The sequence below is a fragment of the Lampetra planeri genome, chromosome 66, assembly GCF_965212315.1.
Source record: "Lampetra planeri chromosome 66, kcLamPlan1.2.h2, whole genome shotgun sequence".
Classification (NCBI taxonomy): Eukaryota; Metazoa; Chordata; class Hyperoartia; order Petromyzontiformes; family Petromyzontidae; genus Lampetra; species Lampetra planeri.
In genome coordinates this window covers 1,583,271-1,606,069 of record NC_136172.1, presented here as the reverse complement: position 1 = coordinate 1,606,069, position 22,799 = coordinate 1,583,271, and the positions used below count along the sequence as shown (strand labels likewise).

The window sequence follows — 22,799 nt, the reverse complement described above, 5'->3', positions numbered from 1 at the left end:
CTTTAAAAGTTCAAGCTGGTTAGAGCAGCAGGTTACCTAACGATTAGGGAAAATCACGTGATTAATGTCAAGAGCAAGTCCTTTCAAATAGTAATAACAATAAGGAGAGCCAGAGGCCAAAACATTTTTAAAAGAGTAGTTCTCCTCGACGGGGAATTGAACCCTGGTTTCCCGCGTTCCATGTGGGGAAACTAACGACGTTACTATCGAGGACTCGGTCAGAGTGGAGCTAATTCGTGATTGACAGCAATTATAACAGAAAAAAAACTCATATTCTCAGTAGATAATAGCTTGAAATGAAGAAGGATTCATCTTTAAAAGTTCAGGCTTTTGAGTGCAGCAGGTGACTCAACGTTTGGTTAAATTAACGTGATAAAAGGGAACAGCAAGTAATTTTAAATTGTAGTAACAATGAGAGCCAGTGGCCATTTTATTTTTAAAAAGAGTTGCTCTCCCAGACGGGGAATTGAACCCGGTCTCCCTCGTGACAGGCGGGGATACTAACCACTATACTATCGAGGACTCGCTCAGAATGCGACTGATTCTAGATTGACTGATATTGTAACAACTAGAAATGAACCCATATTCTCGGCATATTACTGATTGAAATGAAGAGGGTTTTATCTTTAAAAGTTCAAGCTGGTTAAAGCAGCAGGTTACCTAACGATTAGGAAAAATCACGTGATTAAAGTCAAGAGCAAGTCCTTTCAAATAGTAATAACAATAAGGAGAGCCAGAGGCCAAAACATTTTTAAAAGAGTAGTTCTCCCCGACGGGGAATTGAACCCTGGTCTCACGCGTTACATGTGGGGAACCTAACGACTTTACAATCGAGGACTCGGTTAGAGTGGGGCTAATTCGTGATTGACAGCAATTATAACAGAAAAAAACTCATATTCTCAGTAGATAATAGCTTGAAATGAAGAAGGATTCATTTTTAAAAGTTCAGGCTTTTGAGTGCAGCAGGTGACTCAACGTTTGGTGAAATTGACGTGATTAAAGGGAACAGCAAGTAATTTTAAATTGTAATAACAATGAGAGCCAGTGGCCATTTTCTTTTTTAAAAGAGTAGTTCTTCCCGACGGGGAATTGAACCCTGGTCTCCCGCGTTACATGTGGGGAACCTAACGACTTTACTATCGAGGACTCGGTCAGAGTGGGGCAGATTTGTGATTGACAGAAATTGTAACTAGGACTTAATAAATAATCGTTTGAAATGAAGAAGGAGTCATCTTTAAAAGTTCAGACTTTTGAGTGCAGCAGGTGACTTAACGTTTGGTGAAATTAACGTTATAAAATGGAACAGCAAGTGATTTAAAATTGTAATAACAATGAGAGCCAGTGGCCAAAACATTTTAAAAAGTGTAGCTCTCCCCGACGGGGAATTGAACCCCGGTCTCCCGCGTGACAGGCGGGGATACTAACCACTATACTATCGAGGACTCGCTCGGAATTCGACTGATTCTAAATTGACTGATATTATAAAAAGTAGAAATGAACCCATATACTCGGCATATTACCGATTGAAATGAAGAGGGGTTTATCTTCAAAAGTTCAAGCTGGTTAGAGCAGCCGGTTACTTCACAATTGGTGAAAATCACGTGATTGAAGTCAAGAGCAAGTCCTTTTAAATTGTAATAACAATAAGAGCCAGTGGCCATTTTTTTAAAAAGAGTTTTTCTCCGCGACGGGGAATTGAACCCTGGTCTCCCGCGTTACATTTGGGGAACCTAACGGCTTTACTATCGAGGACTCGGTCAGAGTGGGAAGATTTGTGATTGACAGAAATTATAACTAGAAATAATCTCTAATACTCAATAAATAATAGCTTGAAATGTTGAAGGATTCATCTTTAAAAGTTAAGGCTTTTGAGTGCAGCAGGTGATTTAACGTTTGGAGAAATAATCGTTATAAAAGGGAACAGCAAGTGATTTTAAATTGTAATAACAATGAGAGCCAGTGGCCAATTTCTTTTTTAAAAGTGTTGCTCTCCCCGACGGGGAATTGAACCCTGGTCTCCCGCGTGACAGGCGGGGATACTAACCACTATACTATCGAGGACTCGCTCAGAATGAGGCTGATTGTAGATTCATTGAAATTATAAGAAGTAGAAATGAACACATATACTCGGCATATTACCCATTGAAATGAAGAGGAGTTTATCTTTAAAAGTTCAAGCTGGTTAGAGCAGCAGGTTACTTAACAATTGGTGAAAATCATGTGATTAAAGTCAAGAGCAAGTCCTTTTAAATTGTAATAACAATGAGAGCCAGTGGCCATTTTTTTACAAAGAGTTGCTCTCCCCGACGGGGAATTGAACCCTGGTCTCCCGCGTTACATGTGGGGAACCGAACGACTTTACTATCGAGGACTCGGTCAGAGTGGGGCAGATTTGTGATTGACAGAAATTGTAACTAGGAATAATCTCTAATACTTAATAAATAATCGTTTGAAATGAAGAAGGGGTCATCTTTAAAAGTTCAGGCTTTTGAGTGCAGCAGATGACTTAACGTTTGGTGAAATTAACGTTATAAAAGGGAACGGCAAGTAATTTTAAATTGTAATAACAATGAGAGCCAGTGGCCTTTTTCTTTTTAAAAAGAGTTGCTCTCCCTGACAGGGAATTGAACCTTGGTCTCCCGCGTGACAGGCGGGGATACTAACCACATTACTATCGAGGACTCACTCAGAATGCGACTGATTCTAGATTGACTGATATTATAACAAGTAGAAATGAACCCATATACTCGGCATATTACCGATTGAAATGAAGAGGGGTTCATCTTTAAAAGTTCAAGCTGGTTAGAGCAGCAGGTTACCTAACGATTAGGGAAAATCACGTGATTAAAGTCAAGAGGAAGTCCTTTCAAATAGTAATAACAATAAGGAGAGCCAGAGGCCAAAACATTTTTTAAAAGAATAGTTCTCCCCGTCGGGTAATTTAACCCTGGTCTCCCGCGTTCCATGTGGGGAAACTAACGACGTTACTATCGAGGACTCGGTCAGAGTGGGGCTAATTCGTGATTGACAGCAATTATAACAGAAAAAAACTCATGTTCTCAGTAGATAATAGCTTGAAATTAAGAAGGATTCATTTTTAAAAGTTCAGGCTTTGAGTGCAGCAGGTGACTCAACGTTTGGTGAAATTAACGTGATAAAAGGGAACAGCAAGTAATTTTAAATTGTAATAACAATGAGAGCCAGTGGCCATTTTCTTTTTTAAAAGAGTTCTCCCGACGGGGAATTGAACCCCGGTCTCCCGCGTGACAAGCGGGGATACTAACCACAATACTATCGAGGACTCGCTCAGAATGAGGCTGATTGTAGATTGACTGAAATTATAAGAAGTAGAAATGAACCCATATACTCGGCATATTACCGATTGAAATGAAGAGCGGTTTATCTTTAAAAGTTCAAGCTGGTTAGAGCAGCAGGTTACTTAACAATTGGTGAAAATCACGTGATTAAAGTCAAGAGCAAGTCCTTTTAAATTGTAATAACAATGAGAGCCAGTGGCCATTTTTTTAAAAAGAGTTGCTCTCCCCGACGGGGAATTGAACCCTGGTCTCCCGCGTTACATGTGGGGAACCTAACGATTTTACTGTCGAGGACTCGGTCAGAGTGGGGCAGATTTGTGATTGACAGAAATTGTAACTAGGACTTAATAAATAATCGTTTGAAATGAAGAAGGAGTCATCTTTAAAAGTTCAGGCTTTTGAATGCAGCAGATGACTTAACGTTTGGTGAAATTAACGTTATAAAAGGGAACAGCAAGTGATTTTAAATTGTAATAACAATGAGAGCCAGTGGCCAAAACATTTTAAAAAGTGTAGCTCTCCCCGACGGGGAATTGAACCCCGGTCTCCCGCGTGACAGACAGGGATACTAAACAGTATACTATCGAGGACTCGCTCAGAATGCGACGGATTCTAGATTGACTGATATTATAAAAAGTAGAAATGAACCCATATACTCGGCATATTACCGATTGAAATGAAGAGGGGTTTATCTTTTAAAGTTCAAGCTGGTTAGAGCAGCAGGTTACCTAACGATTGGTGAAAATCACGTGATTAAAATCAAGAGCAAGTCCTTTCAAATTGTAATAACAATGAGAGCCAGTGGCCATTTTTTAAAAAAGAGTTGCTCTCTCCGACGGGAAATTGAACCCTGGTCTCCCGCGTTACATGTGTAGTGGTGATACGCGCTGGGGTAGGGATCGTGTGTCAGCGCGTAGTGATTGGCTGTGTGTGTTGGTGACGCGCGCTGACGGTGAAGGATCAGGGGTCAGCGCGGGGTCATGGGTTATGTGGTAGTGATTGGCTGTGTGCCGGTGACGCGCTTGAGAGGGAGTGATCGTGTGGCAGCGCGGCGTGATTGGTTGTGTAGTGGTAACACGCGCTGGGGAAAACGGATCGTAGGAACAGCGCGTCGTGATTGGTCAACTAAGGAGCGATGCTCACGTCGAGGTCCGCATACACTCCGTCTCCCGTGAGCGGGGACTATATAAGGGGATGCGCACAGGCGCACGGGGAGGGAGTACCAGCGAAGACTGAAGACGGAGGAGGAGGCGGAACCCTGGGACCCGGGGCCGAACGTCCGTGAGAGGGCCGGCTCGTGGGACTCAGAGGTTGTGGCCCACGCCCAAGCTGGGGTGGGCCTGTAGGCTCCACGGACGTTACGGGGTCAAGTGAAGTGTGTGTAGCCGGAGGAATAGAAGCTACACGAGTCAAGTGAAGTGTGTGTAGCCGGAGGAATAGAAACTACACGAGTCAAGTGAAGTGTGTGTAGCCGGAGGAATAGAAGCTACACGAGTTAAGTGAAGTGTGTGTAGCCAGAGGAATAGAAGCTACACGAGTCAAGTGAAGTGTGTGTAGCCGGAGGAATAGTAACTACACGTGTCGAGTGAAGTGTGTGTCGTCCGAGGAATAGAGACCACTCGTTGTATAGTGACAAGTCAAGATTTAATAAAAAGTGTGTTACCCGTCAAGGAGTTTCCTGCCGTCATTCAAATACTTCAACTGGCGTCAGAAGTGAAACAGTCTTCCAAGCATGGATACAAGGAAGACCCGTCGGACTCACGAGATTGACCACGAGGATAACCTTGTCGACTCGGGCCAGCTGGCATCGGGGGGTGAGGAAGAAGAAATGCCGACGCCGCAGGATCCGCCGAGGGCGCCGGACGAGCGATTGGGGACCGAAGCCGTGCTCCGCGAGGCGCACTCCCGTCTGGCGGAGCTGCTGCTCGCCGCCGCGTCCATCCTGGCGGAGATCAGCACGTCGGAAGGAGCGGGGACGTCGGCGGACATTCAACAGGGTCGCCCCGCGGATTCCCGCCAAAATGACTGGGGAATTCCCGCCCTTTCTACTGCGCGGCCATCTTTTGGCGGGAACGGCGAGCACCACGTGGCGGCGGTTCTCCAAGCGCGCCCGCTTACGTCATCAACGCGCGCTGCGGACCGCCATCAGACACCCGCCATTGGGCCGCCATCTCGCACACCGACGGAGCGGCGGAGAGGAACCACGAGGCAGAGGACGACTTCATCTTTCAACAGCGCCTTCTAACATTGTCAGCCTTCAAGGCGGATGGCGGGGACTGGGGCCAATTCCAGCGCAGATTTCTGGCGCATCAGGAAATGTCCGCCTGGTCCGACGCTACGGCGCTGCGGGCACTGCCTGCCACGTTGGACGACAACGCGCTCGCAGCCTTCTCGTCAGCACGGAGGTCGGACCGCTCCACGCTTAAGGCCGCGTTGGGTCTCATGGCCAAGTTCTACGTACCTCCCTCGGCGTGTCGCCATCATTTTTACGCAAGGCGGAAGGCGGACATGGAGACCGTGCTCGCCTACCGGACGGCGTTGCTGGCTCTCGCCGACGCCGCGTTCCCTCGTATGGACGAGGAGGGCCAGGACGCGTTGGTCTTGGAGCAACTGCTCAAGTTGGCCCAGGACCTGGGGGTCCCCATCAACACGGCCGACGAGATCGATATTTCTTCCTTGCGGGTCACAACAAGTATACAGGCGCACAAGGTCCTTCAACGTAAACAGGCGGTCGTCTGCAACGCTGCCGTGGCCTCAGCTCCGGGCCCGGTGGTCACCGAACCCCAAGTTGTCAGCCCACGAGAGGAGGCGTTCACCACGGGACGACCGGGGGACTGGAGGTCGGGGGGTCGTTCGCCTCTGCGATCGGCCCGCAAGCTGGAGCAACCGAGATCTCCGACGACCCTCATCACGTGTTATAACTGCGGCCTCCGGGGCCACGTGGCGTCCGATTGCCGCGCTCCACGTCAGCGCGCCATGGGACCTCGGCTGAACGACGACCAAGGCCCCAAGTCGTCCCTACTAACCCCGGCAAGTCGCGGCACCTCACATGCTCGGCCTACATGCACGACACACATGGGCCATCGCGTTGCGGCGGAGGAGAGCCGGTTAGGGTTTGGGGATTCGGTTCGGCAAGGGGGGTTCGGCCGGGACCGGGGGGACATTAAATGGTCGGAGTTGGGGCACAGAATAGTGGCTGCCTCGGCGGGATCATCCGTCGTTACGGGATTCATTGATGGGGTCGAGGTCAGGGTGTTAGTGGACACGGGGGCGTCGGCGACTATTATATCGGACCTCATTTACAACATTCTCCCCGTCCAATGTCGACCGCTGCTCCCAGTGGACGTGCCATTTTACGCCGCTAATGGAGGATCGTTGGGCATTATCGGTCAGATTAGGGCGTCCATTTGCATTGGAGATATAAAATTGTCGGGACCCGTTTTCGTTTCTTCTTCCTTGGCGGTTCCTTGTCTATTGGGCACAGATGTTTTGGCTAAAATGCCCATTAAAATTCTCATCGATCAGCGTTGCATTGAACTACCATCAGGTCGCCGTATTTCATTTTTGACGAACCCTACTGAAATTCGGACGGCGTGCGCTACGATACAAGCGTTGGCGACACAGACCGTGCACGTGCCCCCGGGTTCACAGATGTTAATTCCCCTCCGGTTGCGGAAACCGTGGGTGGGGGAGACCTCGGAACAAAGCATGCTTTTGGGTCCTTCAAATAGGGCTGTCGGAGGTCTCGATTTGTCGGTGGCTCACACTTTGGTTCGGGCTGACAAGGACCCGTTTGTGATGGTTTTAAATGCTGGGTCGCGGCCGGCCGTTATTCAGCAGGGCACCGTGCTAGCTCACGCGGCACGGGTCCCTGCGGAAGAGCAGCTGGTTGCGCAGGTTGATCCGAGCCCCACGCGGAACATTACAGTGAGGGAGGACCTTGGATGGGTCGATTCGCTGTGCGCGGACTCGAACGATTTGTCAACGGTACAGTTGGGTGCGCTGCGTGCGTTGCTGATAGAGTTTTCTGATGTGTTCAGTAAGCATAAGTATGACATTGGGTGCACGAACCTGTTACGCCACCATATTGAAACGGGCGATGCGGCACCGGTCAGGCAAAATCCCTTCCGACTGAGTCCTGCTGAGAAGGAACACGTTCAGTCGGCCGTCAACGATATGCTGGAAGCCGACATTATTTCGCCTTCTTCCAGTCTTTGGGGAGCACCTATTGTGCTGGTTAAAAAGCAGGACGGGTCGTTGCGATTTTTCGTAGATTTCCGTCGCCTGAATAAAATCTCTGTGGCTGACGCGTATCCGCTCCCCAGAATGGACGAGTCCCTCGATGCATTGTCTGGTGCGCGATATTTTTCGACTCTTGATTTATTATCGGGATTCTGGCAGTTGAAACTCGACGACGAGTCTAAACCTAAGACAGCATTTCGGACTCCAGGGGGCCTGTTCCAGTTTAACCGGTTACCCATGGGACTTCACTCCGCTCCCACGACGTTTCAGCGCCTTATGGAGTTGGTTTTGTCGGGCTTGCAATGGGATACGTGCTTGATTTACCTTGACGATGTCATTGTTTTCAGTAAGACGTTTGAGGAACACCTCCAGCGATTGAGAAGGGTGTTCTTGAGAATGCGATCGGCTAATTTAAAGTTTAAACCGGCCAAATGCCACCTTCTTCGTACGTCCGTTAGATACTTGGGCCACATTGTCGACTCTTCGGGGATCTCTACCGATCCCGCGAAGACGGACTGTGTCAGTTCATGGCCGACGCCCATGTCAGTTTCGGACGTGCGCAATTTCATCGGTTTTGCTTCTTATTACCGCCGATTCGTTGAGCATTTCGCCACCATTGCAAAACCCTTGCACACTCTAACGGCAAAAGGAGTCAAGTTCCGATGGGGACCGGAGGAGGAGGCCGCGTTCTGCTCCCACCGGGACGCCTTGGTGGGTGCCCCACCCTTGCGTTATCCTGACTTTGCGAGTCCCTTCTTGCTAGACACGGATGCTAGCAACACGGGCATTGGGGGGTTGCTCTCGCAAGTCGTTGGGAGAGTCGAAAGGGTGGTCGCCTATGGTAGAAGGGTATTGTCACCGGCGGAGCAGCGCTACTGCGTCACCCGTCGCGAGCTGCTTGCTATTGTTTTTTTTGTACAACAATTTAGACCGTATCTCTATGGCCGTCACTTTACGGTCCGGACGGACCACGCGGCGCTTCAGTATTCATTGAGGGTCGCCCAACCCTCGGGCCAATTGTCACGGTGGTTGGAAGTCCTCCAGGACTATCAGTTCACGACTACATACCGTAAGGGGTTGCGCCACACAAACGCCGATGCCCTGTCGCGATTGTCGCCTTGTCACAAATGTGCGTGCTTATCGGGATCGGCGCGCTGTAAACTGACAGTTGGGGAAGGTATGGGGGCGTTGGCTGCGACCGCGGGTGCACCAATCGGGGATGTTCCCGCTACCCCTGAGGGAGAGGACTCGCTACTCTCACTGTCGCTGATTGAGTGGGGCCGTCTCCAAATGGAAGACAGCTCCCTGCTAGCATTGCGCCGCAGGGTGGGGGGTCCCGAGGAGGGCCGGGAGCGAACTGGCACCTGGGTACTTAAGCAAGGCCTATTAATGAGATGGGATAGTTTGTCCCGGCGGCACGCACTTGTGGTGCCATCCGCTGTGAGGGGGAAAGTTGTCCTGGCCGCACATGAACGCCTCTTGCATTTGGGAGGAAACAAAACGCTTGCTCTGCTTCAGCGTGACTATTATTGGCCGGGGATGGAGAGTGACGTGGTGAATATTCTAAAGGGATGTGTTGATTGCGCCAGACAGAAACCACCGCCCGTGGCATCTAATCCACCGCTGCAATCTATTCAGGTCTCGCGCACTAACGAGCTCGTTGCGCTCGATATTTTGGGGCCTTTTCCAGTCACGCCTAGGGGTAATAAGTACCTGTTGGTGGGTGTCGAATATTTTACCCGGTGGCCTATGGCGTGGCCACTCGCCAACCAGTCGGCGGCGGCTGTGACGGACGCCTTTGTCCAGGTCTACGTCATGGACAAGGGGGCTCCCGAACGCTTGCTGACCGACCAAGGGAAACATTTTTCAAGTAAATTGCTGCAAGAGGTGTGCGACCTATTGGGTACTAAGAAGGTGCGTACCTCCCCGTACCACCCACAGACGGACGGGATGGTGGAGAGACTCCACAGGACTTTTACTTCTATGCTGTGCCAGCAGGTGTGTGAGGCACATGTTGATTGGGACCTGCAGGTCCCGGGGGTCCTCGCCGCGTATAGAATGGCCCCCCATTCAGCAACGGGATTTTCCCCATTCTATCTGATGTACGGTCGGGAAGCCGACCCGCCCATGGAAACGCAGCTGGGCCTGTCCGCACCACGAACAAATTCGAAATTGGCAGAACATATTAAATTTAATATCCATAAGCTGACAGAGGCAAGGGAGGCCGCACGGCTTAATTCGCGGGCTCGCCAAATTGCAAACGAGCGGTTGCGTGCACGGAAGGTGTCCGTGCACGACTGGAAACCAGGTGATAGGGCCTGGCTGCATTGCCCTCAGGCACCTTTGGCTACGTCGCCTAAATTGTTGAAGCCATGGCGGGAACCCGTGGAGGTCGTGCGGGTTGCACGCCCCCAGTGCGTTCAAATAAAATGGGGAAAGCGCCGTTGGTACGTCCACCCCTCCCGACTGAAACCGTTCTCGCCTCCATATGGCCTCCCTTTGTGTCGTGAGGGCCGAGCATGTGACGTGACCGACGACCCAAGGGGGGAAATGTCTCTGCCTGATCCTCACATGTCTCCGCCTGATCCGCTCCCAGGTGTCTCGGAACTGACAGCTGCCGACCACCGGCGGCCGGATCTTCGCGGCGCGGCCGGTCCTTCCAGGCCCGATCCGCGCCGTCCAGAGCAGCCGGAGCCACCGGACGGTCATCAGCGTCCCGTCCCATACGACGCACCGGCCAGGCGGACTCGCGCTAGGTCGCGCTACTTGTTATGATCTACCGATTGAGGAGTCGAGGCGGCCGGAGCGCCTCGTCACTGCATGTAGTCGCAGAGACACTGGACGCGTTCATTTTCTGGAATTCGCTTTTATTGTGTTGTTCGTCGGGCTGTACATAGCTTCTTATCTAGGTGTTGTGTGTGTTGTTGTTGACTTTTATTGTGTTTCGATTTAAAGCTTTCGTGACTGCAGGGATTCATCTTCTTGGTTCTTTCGGTAAAGTCACGTAGAAGGGAAGTAATAAAATAATAAAAATAAAACATAATAAAACAATTCTCACGACGTTTCGGCCACAACGCAAGCAGCCATCCTCAGGCGAAGAATGAAACACCCCAAGCTTGGAGCGTATATTTAAGCTGGGTTAGAGGGGGGGAGGTGGGAAGAAGAGCGCCTAAACAAAATAATTTGCATATCAAGAGGAATTCAGCATATGGAAAATGCGTAGGAGGTGGGCGGGGGGGGTTCCAAATCAATACTATGCCCGTGCATTATGCAGGATTAGCAGCATCAAAGGGGGGGGGGGGAAGGGGGGAGCATTAACAAAGGAAAGGAATGTTAATAGTATGTAGCTGTAGTTACTAAACAACCACGTAAAAAACTACAGTATAAACTGCATGACAAACTAAAGTATAAACTACATAGCATCATCAGTAAACTTACTATACTCTACAATAAGCTGAGTTACTAACAGTAAGTAATACATGAAAAATTCTACGTTGTAAAAAATTATATAATATGCTTCCATCTAAACTTTATTCTCTTACATCACACGCGTCTATACCGTACTATATACTTCCATAGGCAAAACCAACATTAAATTACATACTGTATTGCTATAAACCACCCTATACCTTATACATTTTTAATATAACACTATGTATTATTCTACCCACCCTAATGTGTATCAAAATGGTTTATTACGTCCTTCCAGTGATTGCTAAGCCAGAATCCATCTTCTCGGTTAAAATTGTCTCTGTGTTTGTAAATGTGGATCGCCTCATGTACGAATCTCTCATGATAGCCAGATGGCTTGCAGAGAACCTCTGTCTTGGAGAAGTCAATGTCATGTGAGCCCACTGAGTTGTAACAGTGATCTGCCACGGCTGAGGTGTTTGTCCTACAGTGTTTCAGGTCAGCTTTATGTTCACGGATGCGGTCCGAGACATGTCGTTTGGTTTCCCCAATGTAACTGCTACCACAGAGGCAACTTAGTTTGTAGACACCAGGGTACTGTATGTCTGGAACCACATCTTTTACAGACGGTACCAGATCACGGATTTTATGTACTGTGTTGAATCGGACCTGGATCTTGTGTTTAATCAGGATTTTGGAGATCTTTTTTGTGACCCCAGCAATGTAGGGTAAGGTGATGGTCTTGAAAGGCTCCTCAACAGGATCCTTCTTGGTGGTTGGAGTGATGGCTTTGCGGATTGTGTAGTCGGAGTAACCATTAGCCTTAAGAGCTTGGCGTACGTGTTTGAGTTCACTGGAAATGTGTTCATGGTCGGAGATGCATTGGGCTCTATGATATAGAGTCTTGATGAGGGAATTCTTCTGGGATGGATGGTGGTGGGAATCCGGTTTTAGATAAGCATCCGTGTGGGTGGCTTTCCTGTAGACAGAGTGGCTCATTGAACCATCAGGTCTCCTTTTGATTAGGACATCCAAAAAGGGTAGCTTGCCATCATTTTCTTACCTTACCCTACATTGCTGGGGTCACAAAAAAGATCTCCAAAATCCTGATTAAACACAAGATCCAGGTCCGATTCAACACAGTACATAAAATCCGTGATCTGGTACCGTCTGTAAAAGATGTGGTTCCAGACATACAGTACCCTGGTGTCTACAAACTAAGTTGCCTCTGTGGTAGCAGTTACATTGGGGAAACCAAACGACATGTCTCGGACCGCATCCGTGAACATAAAGCTGACCTGAAACACTGTAGGACAAACACCTCAGCCGTGGCAGATCACTGTTACAACTCAGTGGGCTCACATGACATTGACTTCTCCAAGACAGAGGTTCTCTGCAAGCCATCTGGCTATCATGAGAGATTCGTACATGAGGCGATCCACATTTACAAACACAGAGACAATTTTAACCGAGAAGATGGATTCTGGCTTAGCAATCACTGGAAGGACGTAATAAACCATTTTGATACACATTAGGGTGGGTAGAATAATACATAGTGTTATATTAAAAATGTATAAGGTATAGGGTGGTTTATAGCAATACAGTATGTAATTTAATGTTGGTTTTGCCTATGGAAGTATATAGTACGGTATAGACGCGTGTGATGTAAGAGAATAAAGTTTAGATGGAAGCATATTATATAACTTTTTTACAACGTAGAATTTTTCATGTATTACTTACTGTTAGTAACTCAGCTTATTGTAGAGTATAGTAAGTTTACTGATGATGCTATGTAGTTTATACTTTAGTTTGTCATGCAGTTTATACTGTAGTTTTTTACGTGGTTGTTTAGTAACTACAGCTACATACTATTAACATTCCTTTCCTTTGTTAATGCTCCCCCCTTCCCCCCCCCCCCTTTGATGCTGCTAATCCTGCATAATGCACGGGCATAGTATTGATTTGGAACCCCCCCCGCCCACCTCCTACGCATTTTCCATATGCTGAATTCCTCTTGATATGCAAATTATTTTGTTTAGGCGCTCTTCTTCCCACCTCCCCCCCCTCTAACCCAGCTTAAATATACGCTCCAAGCTTGGGGTGTTTCATTCTTCGCCTGAGGATGGCTGCTTGCGTTGTGGCCGAAACGTCGTGAGAATTGTTTTATTATGTTTTATTTTTATTATTTTATTACTTCCCTTCTACGTGACTTTACCGAAAGAACCAAGAAGATTTTATTGTGTTGGTTGTCGATTTGTACATAGGTTGTTGTTGTTGTTGTTGTGTTGTTGTTGTTGCGTTACAGGGCACACTGGGGGGTGGGGTTTTTCTTGTGTTGACGTTGTGTTGTGTTGTTGTTTAGCAGCCGGGCTGGCTGCGAGCTATGTGGGAGGGGGTGATGTAGTGGTGATACGCGCTGGGGTAGGGATCGTGTGTCAGCGCGTAGTGATTGGCTGTGTGTGTTGGTGATGCGCGCTGACGGTGAAGGATCAGGGGTCAGCGTGGGGTCATGGGTTATGTGGTAGTGATTGGCTGTGTGCCGGTGACGCGCTTGAGAGGGAGTGATCGTGTGGCAGCGCGGCGTGATTGGTTGTGTAGTGGTAACACGCGCTGGGGAAAACGGATCGTAGGAACAGCGCGTCGTGATTGGTCAACTAAGGAGCGATGCTCACGTCGAGGTCCACATACACTCCGTCTCCCGTGAGCGGGGACTATATAAGGGGATGCGCACAGGCGCACGGGGAGGGAGTACCAGCGAAAACTGAAGACGGAGGAGGAGGCGGAACCCTGGGACCCGGGGCCGAACGTCCGAGAGAGGGCCGGCTCGTGGGACTCAGAGGTTGTGGCCCACGCCCAAGCTGGGGTGGGCCTGTAGGCTCCACGGATGTTACGGGGTCAAGTGAAGTGTGTGTAGCCGGAGGAATAGAAGCTACACGAGTCAAGTGAAGTGTGTGTAGCCGGAGGAATAGAAGCTACACGAGTCAAGTGAAGTGTGTGTAGCCGGTGGAATAGAAGCTACACGAGTCAAGTGAAGTGTGTGTAGCCGGAGGAATAGAAGCTACACGAGTCAAGTGAAGTGTGTGTAGCCGGAGGAATAGTAACAACACGTGTCGAGTGAAGTGTGTGTCGTCCGAGGAATAGAGACCACTCGTTGTATAGTGACAAGTCAAGATTTAATAAAAAGTGTGTTACCCGTCAAGGAGTTTACTGCCGTCATTCAAATACTTCACATGTGGGGAATCTAACGGCTTTACTATCGAGGACTCGGTCAGAGTGGGGCAGATTTGTGATTGACAGAAATATTAACTAGAAATAATCTCTAATACTCAATAAATAATAGCTTGAAATGTTGAAGGATTCATCTTTAAAAGTTAAGGCTTTTGAGTGCCGCAGGTGATTCAACGTTTGGTGAAATGAACGTTATAAAAGGGAACAGCAAGTGATTTTAAATTGTAATAACAATGAGAGCCTGTGGCCAAAACATTTTAAAAAGTGTAGCTCTCCTCGATGGGGAATTGAACCCTGGTCTCCCGCGTTCCATGTGGGGAAACTAACGACTTTATCATCGAGGACTCGGTCAGAGTGGGGCTAATTCGTGATTGACAGCAATTATAAAAAAAAAAAACTCATATTCTCAGTAAATAATAGCTTGAAATGAAGAAGGATTCATCTTTAAAAGTTCAGGCTTTTGAGTGCAGCAGGTGACTCAACGTTTGGTGATATTAACGTGATAAAAGGGAACAGCAAGTAATTTTAAATTGTAATAACAATGAGAGCCAGTGGCCATTTTCTTTTTAAAAAGAGTTGCTTTCCCAGACGTGGAATTGAACCCCGGTCTCTCGCGTGACAGGCGGGGATACTAACCACTATACTATCGAGGACTCGCTCAGAATGAGGCTGATTCTAGATTGACTGATATTATAAAAAGTAGAAATTAACCCATATACTCGGGATGTTACCGATTGAAATGAAGAGGGGTCTATCTTTAAAAGTTCGAGCTGGTTAGAGCAGCAGGTTACTTCACAATTGGTGAAAATCACGTGATTAAAGTCAAGAGCAAGTCCTTTTAAATTGTAATAACAATGAGAGCCAGTGGCCATTTTTTTTAAAAAGAGTTGCTCTCCCCGACAGGGAATTGAACCCTGGTCTCCCGCGTTACATGTGGGGAACCTAACGACTTTACTATCGAGGACTCGGTCTGAGTGGGGCAGATTTGTGATTGACAGAAATTATAACTAGAAATCATCTCTAATACTCAATAAATAATAGCTTGAAATGTTGAAGGATTCATCTTTAAAAGGTAAGGCTTTTGAGTGCAGCAGGTGATTTAACGTTTGGTGAAATTACGTTATAAAAGGGAACAGCAAGTGATTTTAAATTGTAATAACAATGAGAGCCAGTGACCAAAACATTTTTAAAAGTGTAGCTCTCCCCGACGGGGAATTGAACCCCGGTCTCCCGCGTGACAAGCGGGGATACTAACCACTATACTATCAAGGACTCGCTCGGAATTCGACTGATTCTAGATTGACTGATATTATTAAAAGTAGAAATGAACCCATATACTCGGCATATTACCGATTGAAATGAAGAGGGGTTTATCTTCAAAAGTTCAAGCTGGTTAGAGCAGCCGGTTACTTCACAATTGGTGAAAATCACGTGATTGAAGTCAAGAGCAAGTCCATTTAAATTGTAATAACAATAAGAGCCAGTGTCCATTTTTTTTAAAAAGAGTTTTTCTCCGCGACGGGGAATTGAACCCTGGTCTCCCGCGTTACATTTGGGGAACCTAACGGCTTTACTATCGAGGACTCGGTCAGAGTGGGAAGATTTGTGATTGACAGAAATTATAACTAGAAATAATCTCTAATACTCAATAAATAATAGCTTGAAATGTTGAAGGATTCATCTTTAAAAGATAAGGCTTTTGAGTGCAGCAGGTGATTTAACGTTTGGTGAAATTAACGTTATAAAAAGAACAGCAAGTGATTTTAAATTGTAATAACAATGAGAGCCAGTGGCCAATTTCTTTTTTAAAACTGTTGCTCTCCCCGACGGGGAATTGAACCCCGGTCTCCCGCGTGACAGGCGGGGATACTAACCACTATACTATCGAAGACTCGCTCAGAATGAGGCTGATTGTAGATTCATTGAAATTATAAGAAGTAGAAATGAACACATATACGGCATATTACCCATTGAAATGAAGAGGGGTTTATCTTTAAAAGTTCAAGCTGGTTAGAGCAGCAGGTTACCTAACGATTAGGGAAAATCACGTGATTAAAGTCAAGAGCAAGTCCTTTTAAATTGTAATAACAATGAGAGCCAGTGACCATTTTTTTAAAAAGAGTTGCTCTCCCCGACGGGGAATTGAACCCTGGTCTCCCGCGTTACATTTGGGGAACCTAACGGCTTTACTATCGAGGACTCGGTCAGAGTGGGGCAGATTTGTGATTGACAGAAATTATAACTAGAAATAATCTTTAATACTTAATAAATAATCGTTTGAAATGAAGATGGATTCATCTTTAAAAGTTAAGGCTTTTGAGTGCACCAGGTGATTTAACGTTTGGTGAAATTAACGTTATAAAAGGGAACAGCAAGTGATTTTGAATTGCAATAACAATGAGATCCAGTGGCCAAAACCTTTTGAAAAGTGTATCTCTCCCCGACGGGGAATTGAACTCCGGTCTCCCGCGTGATAAGCGGGGATACTAACCACTATACTATCGAGGACTCGCTCAGAATTCGACTGATTCTAGATTGACTGATATTATAACAAGTAGAAATGAACCCATATACTCGGCATATTACTGATTGAAATGAAGAGGAGTTTATCTATAAAGTTTTAGCTGGTTAGAGCAGCAGGTTACCTAACGATTAGGGAAAATCACGTGATTAAAATCAAGAGCACGCCATTTCAAATAGTAATAACAATAAGGAGAGCCAGAGGCCAAAACATTTTTTAAAAGAGTAGTTCTTCCCGACGGGGAATTGAACCCTGGTCTCCCGCGTTCCATGTGGGGAAACTAACGACGTTACTATCGAGGACTCGGTCAGAGTCGGGCTAATTCGTGATTGACAGCAATTATAACAGAAAAAAACTCATATTCTCAGTAGATAATAGTTTGAAATGAAGAAGGAGTCATCTTTAAAAGTTCAGGCTTTTGAGTGCAGCAGGTGACTTAACGTTTGGTGAAATTAACGTTATAAAAGAGAACAGCAAGTGATTGTAAATTGTAATAACAATGAGATCCAGTGGCCAAAACATTTTAAAAAGTGTAGCTCTCCCCGACGGGGAATTGAACCCGGGTCTCCAGCGTGACAGGCGGGGATAATTACCACTATACTATCGAGGACTCGCTCAGAATGCGACTGATTCTAGATTGACGGATATTATAACAAGTAGAAATGAACCCATTTTCTCGGCATATTACTGATTGAAATGAAGAGGGGTTTATCTTTAAAAGTTCAAGCTGGTTAGAGCAGCAGGTTACCTAAAGATTAGGGAAAATCACGTGAATAAAGTCAAGAGCAAGTCATTTCAAATAGTAATAACAATAAGGAGAGCCAGAGGCCAAAACAATTTTTTAAAAGAGTAGTTCTCCCCGACAGGAAATTGAACTCCGGTCTCCGGCGTGACAGGCGGGGATACTAACCACTATACTATCGAGGACTCGCTCAGAATGAGGCTGATTGTAGATTGACTGAAATTATAACAAGTAGAAATGAACCCATATACTCGGCATATTACCGATTGCAATGAAGAGGGGTTTATCTTTAAAAGTTCAAGCTGGTTAGAGCAGCAGGTTACTTAACAATTGGTGAAAATCACGTGATTAAAGTCAAGAGCAAGTCCTTTTAAATTGTAATAACAATGAGAGCCAGTGGCCATTTTTTAAAATAGAGTTGCTCTCCCCGACGGGGAATTGAACCCTGGTCTCTATCGTTACATGTGGGGAACCTAACGACTTTATCGAGGACACGGTCAGAGTGGGGCAGATTTGTGATTGACAGAAATGAAATTATAACTAGAAATAATCTCTAATACTTAATAAATAATCGTTTGAAATGAAGAAGGAGTCATCTTTAAAAGTTCAGGCTTTTGAGTGCAGCAGGTGACTCAACGTTTGGTGAAATTAACGTGATGAAAGGGGACAGCAAGTAATTTTAAATTGTAATAACAATGAGAGCCAGTGGCCAAAATAATTTAAAAGCGTAGCTCTCCCCGACGGGGAATTGAATCCCGGTCTCCCGCGTGACAGGCGAGGATACTAACCACTATACTATCGAGGACTCGCTCAGATTGAGGCTGATTGTAGATTGACTGAAATTATAACAAGTAGAAATGAACCCATATACTCGGCATATTACTGATTGAAATGAAGAGGGGTTTATCTTTAAAAGTTCAAGCTGGTTAGAGCAGCAGGTTACTTCACAATTGGTGAAAATCACGTTATTGAAGTCAAGAACAAGTCCTTATAAATTGTAATAACAATGAGAGCCAGTGCCATTTATTTAAAAAGATTTTTTCTCCCCGACGGGGAATTGAACCCTGGTTTCCCGCGTTCCATGTGGGGAAACTAACGACGTTACTATCGAGGACTCGGTCAGAGTGGGGCAGATTTGTGATTGACAGAAATTATATCTAGAAATAATCTCTAATACTCAATAAATAATAGCTTGAAATGTTGAAGGATTCATCTTTAAAAGTTAAGGCTTTTGAGTGCAGCAGGTGATTTAACGTTTGGTGAAATTAACGTTATAAAAGGGAACAGCAAGTGATTTTAAATTGTAATAACAATGAGAGCCAGTCGCCAAAACATTTTAAAAAGTATTGCTCTCCCCGACGGGGAATTGAACCCCGGTCTCCCGCGTGACAGGCGGGGATACTAACCACTATACTATCGAGGACTCGCTCAGAATGCGACTGATTCTAGATTGACTGATATTATAACAAGTAGAAATGAACCCATATTCTCGGCATTTTACTGATTGAAATGAAGAGGGGTTTATCTTTAAAAGTTCAAGCTGGTTAGAGCAGCAGGTTACCTAACGATTGGTGAAAATCACGTGATTAAAGTCAAGAGCAAGTCCTTTTAAATTGTAATAACAATGAGAGCCAGTGGCCATTTTTTAAAAAAGAGTTGCTCTCCCCGACGGGAAATTGAACCCTGGTCTCCCGCGTTACATGTGTAGTGGTGATACGCGCTGGGGTAGGGATCGTGTGTCAGCGCGTAGTGATTGGCTGTGTGTGTTGGTGACGCGCGCTGACGGTGAAGGATCAGGGGTCAGCGCGGGGTCATGGGTTATGTGGTAGTGATTGGCTGTGTGCCGGTGACGCGCTTGAGAGTGAGTGATCGTGTGGCAGCGCGGCGTGATTGGTTGTGTAGTGGTAACACGCGCTGGGGAAAACGGATCGTAGGAACAGCGCGTCGTGATTGGTCAACTAAGGAGCGATGCTCACGTCGAGGTCCGCATACACTCCGTCTCCCATGAGCGGGGACTATATAAGGGGATGCGCACAGGCGCACGGGGAGGGAGTACCAGCGAAGACTGAAGACGGAGGAGGAGGCAGAACCCTGGGACCCGGGGCCGAACGTCCGTGAGAGGGCCGGCTCGTGGGACTCAGAGGTTGTGGCCCACGCCCAAGCTGGGGTGGGCCTGTAGGCTCCACGGACGTTACGGGGTCAAGTGAAGTGTGTGTAGCCGGAGGAATAGAAGCTACAAGAGTCAAGTGAAGTGTGTGTAGCCGGAGGAATAGAATCTACACGAGTCAAGTGAAGTGTGTGTAGCCGGAGGAATAGAAGCTACACGAGTCAAGTGAAGTGTGTGTAGCCGGAGGAATAGAAGCTACACGAGTCAAGTGAAGTGTGTGTAGCCGGAGGAATAGTAACTACACGTGTCGAGTGAAGTGTGTGTCGTCCGAGGAATAGAGACCACTCGTTGTATAGTGACAAGTCAAGATTTAATAAAAAGTGTGTTACCCGTCAAGGAGTTTCCTGCCGTCATTCTAATACTTCAACTGGCGTCACAAGTGAAACAGTCTTCCAAGCATGGATACAAGGAAGACCCGTCGGACTCACGAGATTGACCACGAGGATAACCTTGACGACTCGGGCCAGCTGGCATCGGGGGGTGAGGAAGAAGAAATTCCGACGCCGCAGGATCCGCCGAGGGCGCCGGACGAGCGAGCGGGGACCGAAGCCGTGCTCCGCGAGTTCGCACTCCCGTCTGGCGGAGCTGCTGCTCGCCGCCGCGTCCATCCTGGCGGAGATCAGCACGTCGGGAGGAGCGGGGACGTCGGCGGACATTCAACAGGGTCGCCCCGCGGATTCCCGCCAAAATGACTGGGGGATTCCCGCCCTTTCTACTGCGCGGCCATCTTTTGGTGGGAACGGCGAGCACCACGTGGCGGCGGTTCTCCAAGCGCGCCCGCTTACGTCATCAATGCGCGCTGTGGACCGCCATCAGACACTCGCCATTGGGGCCGCCATCTCGCACACCGACGGAGCGGCGGAGAGGAACCACGAGGCAGAGGACGACTTCATCTTTCAACAGCGCCTTCCAACATTGTCAGCCTTCAAGGCGGATGGCGGGGACTGGGGCCAATTCCAGCGCAGATTTCTGGCGCATCAGGAAATGTCCGCCTGGTCCGACGCTACGGCGCTGCGGGCACTGCCTGCCATGTTGGACGACAACGCGATCGTGGCCTTCACGTCAGCACGGAGGTCGGACCGCTCCACGCTTAAGGCCGCGTTGGGTCTCATGGCCAAGGTCTACGGACCTCCCTCGGCGTGTCGCCATCATTTATACGCAAGGCGGAAGGCGGACATGGAGACCGTGCTCGCCTACCGGACGGCGTTGCTGGCTCTCGCCGACGCCGCGTTCCCTCATATGGACGAGGAGGGCCAGGACGCGATGGTCTTGGAGCAACTGCTCAAGTTGGCGCAGGACCTGGGGGTCCCCATCAACACGGCCGACGAGATCGATATTTCTTCCTTGCGGGTCGCAACAAGTATACAGGTGCACGAGGTCCTTCAACGTAAACAGGGGGTCGTCTGCAACGCTGCCGTGGCCTCAGCTCCGGGCCCGGTGGTCACCGAACCCCAAGTTGTCAGCCCACGAGAGGAGGCGTTCACCACGGGACGACCGGGGGACTGGAGGTCGGGGGTCATTCGCCTCTGCGATCGGCCCGCAAGCTGGAGCAACCGAGATCTCCGACGACCCTCATCACGTGTTATAACTGCGGCCTCCGGGGCCACGTGGCGTCCGGTTGCCGCGCTCCACGTCAGCGCGCCATGGGACCTCGGCTGGACGACGACCAAGGCCCCAAGTCGTCCCTACTAACCCCGGCAAGTCGCGGCACCTCACATGCTCGGCCTACATGCACGACACACATGGGCCGTCGCGTTGCGGCGGAGGAGAGCCGGTTAGGGTTCGGGGATTCGGTTCGGCGAGGGGGGTTCGGCCGGGACCGGGGGGACATTAAATGGTCGGAGTTGGGGCACAGAATAGTGGCTGCCTCGGCGGGATCATCCGTCGTTACGGGATTCATTGATGGGGTCGAGGTCAGGGTGTTAGTGGACACGGGGGCGTCGGCGACTATTATATCGGACCTCATTTACAACATTCTCCCCGTCCAATGTCGACCGCTGCTCCCAGTGGACGTGCCATTTTACGCCGCTAATGGGGGATCGTTTGGCATTATCGGTCAGATTAGGGCGTCCATTTGCATTGGAGATATAAAATTGTTGGGACCCGTTTTCGTTTCTTCTTCTTTGGCGGTTCCTTGTCTATTGGGCACAGATTTTTTGGCTAAAATGCCCATTAAAATTCTCATCGATCAGCATTGCATTGACCTACCATCGGGTCGCCGTATTTCATTTTTGACGAACCCTACTGAAATTCGGACGGCGTGCGCTACGATACAAGCGTTGGCGACACAGACCGTGCACGTGCCCCCGGGTTCACAGATGTTAATTCCCCTCCGGTTGCGGAAACCGTGGGTGGGGGAGACCTCGGAACAAGGCATGCTTTTGGGTCCTTCAAATAGGGCTGTCGGGAGTCTCGATTTGTCGGTGGATCACACTTTGGTTCGGGCTGACAAGGACCCGTTTGTGATGGTTTTAAACGCTGGGTCGCGGCCGGCCGTTATTCAGCAGGGCACCGTGCTAGCTCACGCGGCACGGGTCCCTGCGGAAGAGCGGCTGGTTGCGCAGGTTGATCCGAGCCCCACGTTGAACATTACAGCGAGGGAGGACCTTGGATGGGTCGATTCGCTGTGCGCGGACTCGAACGATTTGTCAACGGTACAGTTGGGTGCGCTGCGTGCGTTGCTGATAGAGTTTTCTGATGTGTTCAGTAAGCATAAGTATGACATTGGGTGCACGAACCTGTTACGCCACCATATTGAAACGGGCGATGCGGCACCGGTCAGGCAAAATCCCTTCCGACTGAGTCCTGCTGAGAAGGAACACGTTCAGTTGGCCGTCAACGATATGCTGGAAGCCGACATTATTTCGCCTTCTTCCAGTCCTTGGGGAGCACCTATTGTGCTGGTTAAAAAGCAGGACGGGTCCTTGCGATTTTGCGTAGATTTCCGTCGCCTGAATAAAATCTCTGTGGCTGACGCGTATCCGCTCCCCAGAATGGACGAGTCCCTCGATGCATTGTCTGGTGCGCGATATTTTTCGACTCTTGATTTATTATCGGGATTCTGGCAGTTGCCACTCGACGACGAGTCTAAACCTAAGACAGCATTTCGGACTCCAGGGGGCCTGTTCCAGTTTAACCGGTTACCCATGGGACTTCACTCCGCTCCCGCGA

The 22,799-nt window shown here is 48.3% G+C and overlaps 3 non-coding genes across 3 annotated transcripts; all 3 read right to left on the bottom strand.

Moving 5' to 3' along the window:
• Positions 1-1,370: 1,370 nt before the first annotated feature.
• On the bottom strand, positions 1,371-1,442 carry TRNAD-GUC (transfer RNA aspartic acid (anticodon GUC)). The gene has a single exon. It is a non-coding gene; the product is annotated as a tRNA-Asp (tRNA).
• Positions 1,443-16,634: 15,192 nt separating this feature from the next.
• TRNAD-AUC (transfer RNA aspartic acid (anticodon AUC)) lies at positions 16,635-16,706 on the bottom strand. The gene has a single exon. It is a non-coding gene; the product is annotated as a tRNA-Asp (tRNA).
• A 2,106-nt stretch (positions 16,707-18,812) lies between these two features.
• Positions 18,813-18,884, bottom strand: TRNAD-GUC (transfer RNA aspartic acid (anticodon GUC)). Its single transcript has one exon. It is a non-coding gene; the product is annotated as a tRNA-Asp (tRNA).
• Between the last annotated feature and the right edge of the window lie 3,915 nt (positions 18,885-22,799).